General features: G+C 47.7%; 1 pseudogene; it reads left to right on the top strand.

Annotated features, from left to right (window-relative positions):
* Window positions 1-1,702: 1,702 nt before the first annotated feature.
* Window positions 1,703-1,817, top strand: LOC127484780 (U2 spliceosomal RNA; annotated as a pseudogene).
* The last annotated feature ends 2,361 nt before the right edge of the window (window positions 1,818-4,178 follow it).

Here is a 4,178-nt window from a genome sequence, read left to right as displayed (position 1 = left end):
TTTTTTATTTTTTAAGATTTATTTTATTTATTTGAAAGAGTTACAGAGAGAGATCTTCCATCCACAAAGGCTGGAGCTGAGCCAATCCAAAGCCAGCAGCCAGGAGCTTCTTCTGGGTCTCCCACACAGGTGCAGGGGCCTAAGGACTTGGGTCATCTTCTACTGCTAATGGCCTGGGAGGTGGATTAGCAGGGAGCTGGATCAGAGGAGCAGACGGGACTCGAACTGGCACCCTTATGGGATGCCAGCACTGCATCCAGGGGCTTTAACCACTGAGCCACAGCAGGGCACACAGCCCTCTCGGTGACAGCAGCCTCCACAGTGTCTACAAGTTTGAAACAACCAATGCACCAACTTGTCACAGTTTGGGCTGGGCATTTTTTTTTAGCTCCTCCACATCCCAACCATCTCACCCCAGCCCTGTGAAGTCAGCGGGGAATGGGCACCCGGCTCTGCCACCTGGGGCAGGTATGAGGAATGCCTCTCCGGTCATCGGATGGGATCGGAGGGTACGAAGACTGACCCTCATTTGTCAGCTCAGAGGGGCCGGGATCTCTGAGTCCCACGATGGTGCGGCAGCAGGACTAGAGCCCAGGGCCACGGAGCTTCCCCCTGCACTTTTCACTCTCTCCTCTCCCGTTTCAGCCCAGGGCTTGCACCTGCTGCTCTGAGTGCTCTCGGATCTCTCCTAAGCTCTTCTTTCCCCTGGTAAACTTAGGGCTCCTCAGGTCCTGCCCTCGGCTAGTTCTCAACGACTCCAGGACTGTAAAAATTCATCCACAAGGTGGTTTGTCATGAAACAGGTCCCAGCTTTCTTCCCTCCAAGGCACCCACCACCGCCAAGAGAATAAGACCTTAGTAATCGAAGTATCATTTTCGATCCATGAGATTGCCAGATGTCTAGAAGATTAATAATAAGACCCAGTCCTGGAAAGAGTAAGAGGAAACAGACACCTTCATACACTGAAAGCGAGAGTACAGATTTGTATGGTAATATGGCCATAGCTATCAAATGTTTAAGTTATATTCTCTGACTCAGCAAGTCCACCTTCTAAGTCTCCATGATATGGAAATATTTACAGAGGTGAAACCAAAATATTCCACATGCATTAGTAATCAGAGAGAAAAGCTACAGTAATGAGTGTCCGCTACGAACGCTAAGAAGTTAGTGTCCACTATAGGAGCTAGGTTAGACTATAGAATCCTACTGAGTTTTTTTTACATAACAATACATTGAGGCTGCTTGAGATGCCTGGAAGGCTCTGCCTCCAATTCCAGCTTCCTGCTGATGCACACCCTGGGAGGCAGCTGGTGTGGCTCAAGTATTTGGGTCCCTGCCACACCCATGCGGAAGATCCAGATTGAGTTCCTGGGTCCTGGCTTCAGCGTGGCTCAGCCTTGACTGTTGCAGACATTTGGAGGTTGAACTTGGGGATGGAAGTTCTCTCTCTCTCTTCCCTCTCTCACTGTCACTCAGCCTTTCAAATAAATAAATATTTAAAAATAAATAATCACATGTTCAACTCATTAATGTCTAGGATAATAATAGCTCCAGCTGGCCTGAATATCACAAAAAATAGAGAATTTATTAAGGAAACAAATACATCAACACGATAGAATAATTTGTGGTCATGCAAACGGATGATATAGATCTACAAAATGCTATTCACAGCCCAATGCAATCTTATAAATAAGTGACTTTATCACTTCTCGGCCTTTTGGCTAAGATCAAGTGCAGTATAAATAAGTGATTTTTATTTATAAATAGACAATATAAGTACATGTAACATATAACTACATTACACTTAGTATCCACTTCAAAGTCAGAAAGAATTTATATACACCAGATGTTAACAGTGCAATTTACAGAATTAGCACTATGACACTGGCATCCCACAAGTGCCAATTTGAGTCCTAGAGGCTCCACTTCCAATGCAGCTTCCTGCTAACGTGCCTAGGAAAGCAGCAAAAAAAAAAAAAAATAGCCCAAGGACTTGGACCCCTGCAACTCACAAGAGAAATATGGATGGAGTTCCAGTCTCCTGGCTTCAGCCTAGCCCAGCTTTGGCCACTGTGGCTATTTGGGGAATAAACCAGCAGACAGAAAATATCTCCCTCTCTCTCTCTTTCTCTCCCTCTCCCTCTCATTCTCTCTATTCCTCCCTCCCTCCATCTCTCTCTGTAACTCTGCTTTTCAGAAAATAAATAAATCTTTTTGTTTAAAATTGTTCCTCTTGAAAAAAAAAAAAAACAGACTTCTTTTGGCCTTCAAATATCATAATCTGGCCGGCGCCGCGGCTCACTAGGCTAATCCTCCCCCTGTGGCACCGGCACACCAGGTTCTAGTCCCAGTCGGGGCACCGGATTCTGTCCCGGTTGCCCCTCTTCCAGGTCAGCTCTCTGCTATGGCCCAGGAGTGCAGTGGAGGACGCCTAAGTCCTTGGGCCCTGCACCCCATGGGAGACCAGGAGAAGCACCTGGCTCCTGGCTTCAGATCAGCGTGATGCGCTGGCCGCAGCGTGCTGGCCGCGGCGGCCATTGGAGGGTGAACCAACGGCAAAGGAAGACCTTTCTCTCTGTTTCTCTCTCTCACTGTCCACTCTGCCTGTAAAAAAAAAAAAAAAAAAATCAAAATCTGTAGCTATCAAGTACCTTACATAAAATGACATAACATTTGCATAGAACTTACACACATCCTCTCATACACTTGAAATCATCTCTAGCTGATTTATAATAGCAATCACCTAGATTATTTATAACACCGCACACCATGAAAGAGCATGCTGCATACTGTATGCTGTATGTTAGAGAATAGCAAGGAAAAAATTCTCTGTGTGTTCAGTACAGTTGCAATTTTTTTTTTCTTACTATTTGCAGGCCAGGATTGGTTGAGCCTGTGAATGCAGAACCTACAAACATGGAGAGCTAACCGTACATAATATGTCAGGCGGTAATAAATGCTAAGAAAAATATAAAGTAGGGGCAGACCCTGTGGGGTAGCAGGTAAAGCCACTGCCTGCAGTGCCAGCATCCCATATGGGTGCCAGTTTGAGTCCCGGCTGCTCCACTTCCAATCCAGCTCTCTGCTATGGCCTGGGAAAGCAGCAGAAGATGGCCTAAGTCCTTGGGCCCCTGTACTCACGTGGGAGATCTGGGGGAAGCTCCTGGCTCCTGGCTTCGGATCGGTACAGCTCTGGCCATTGCAGTCATCTGGGGAGTGAACCAGCGGATGGAAGACCTCTCTCTCTCTCTCTGCCTCTCCTTCTCTTTGTAACTCTGACTTTCAAGTAAATAAATGAATCTTTAAAAAAAAAAAAAAAGAAAAAATATAAAGTACAACCAAGATAGAAGGGAGGTCAGGGGGATTGAAGAGGCTTTTCCTGAGGGTGAACCATGTAGGTGTCTGGGTAAGGGCCCACCAGGTAGGGAGAACAGCAAAGTCCCTTAAGTGTGAAGATAAGGAGAACAGAGACCGCAGAGGCAAATCCAGGACTGGGCTGTCACTTAACCCAGCAGCATAACAGAACGGCAAGAAGAGTGGACTAGGAAGCGGGGTTCCTGGATTGAAGTCTTGAGTCTGCTACTAACTGGCAGTGCATCCTTGGCCCAGTGGCTTCGGCTCCCGGGACTCAGTTTCCCCGTGTGTCTAACACAACCAATGATCTTTGCTGATCCATCTTCAGGTGCGGCTCAGAGGGAGGTGAAAGGTGTGGCAGTGTTTCGAGCACACGCAGTTTCTCTTCGAGGGGGAAGGGGATGAGTCGTGGAAGGACGAGGACAGCAAGGGGCCCTTGTCATTTCGAAGGAAGCTCTCTAGTAGGAAAGCACTAAATGAGGGCTCAGCTGCTCTAAAAGATGGCCTGAGTACCCTGAAACTCGCTCTGCAGCCTCCTCCCAGGGCCACGTTGCAGGAACCAGGCAGTATGAAAGGGACTGTCTTTGCAAACTCCCTACCTAGAAATGCCTACGTGGGGGTATTTGGCCTGGTCCTTAAGTTGCTGGTTATGGCCCCCACGTGCCATATCTGAGTACTTGGGTTTAATCCCCAGTTCTGGCTCCTGACTCCAGCTTCCTGCGAATGCAGACCCTGGGAGGCAGCCGTGATGGCTCAAGGAATCAGGTACCTGCCTCTCACATGAAGATCAGGATTTAGTTCCGGGCTCCTGTCTTCAGTCCCA

Source organism: Oryctolagus cuniculus, chromosome 21 (assembly GCF_051225735.1).
Source record: "Oryctolagus cuniculus isolate XC-2025 breed Fujian yellow rabbit chromosome 21, ASM5122573v1, whole genome shotgun sequence".
Taxonomy (NCBI): Eukaryota; Metazoa; Chordata; class Mammalia; order Lagomorpha; family Leporidae; genus Oryctolagus; species Oryctolagus cuniculus.
This window is presented reverse-complemented; position numbering and strand designations above follow the sequence as displayed.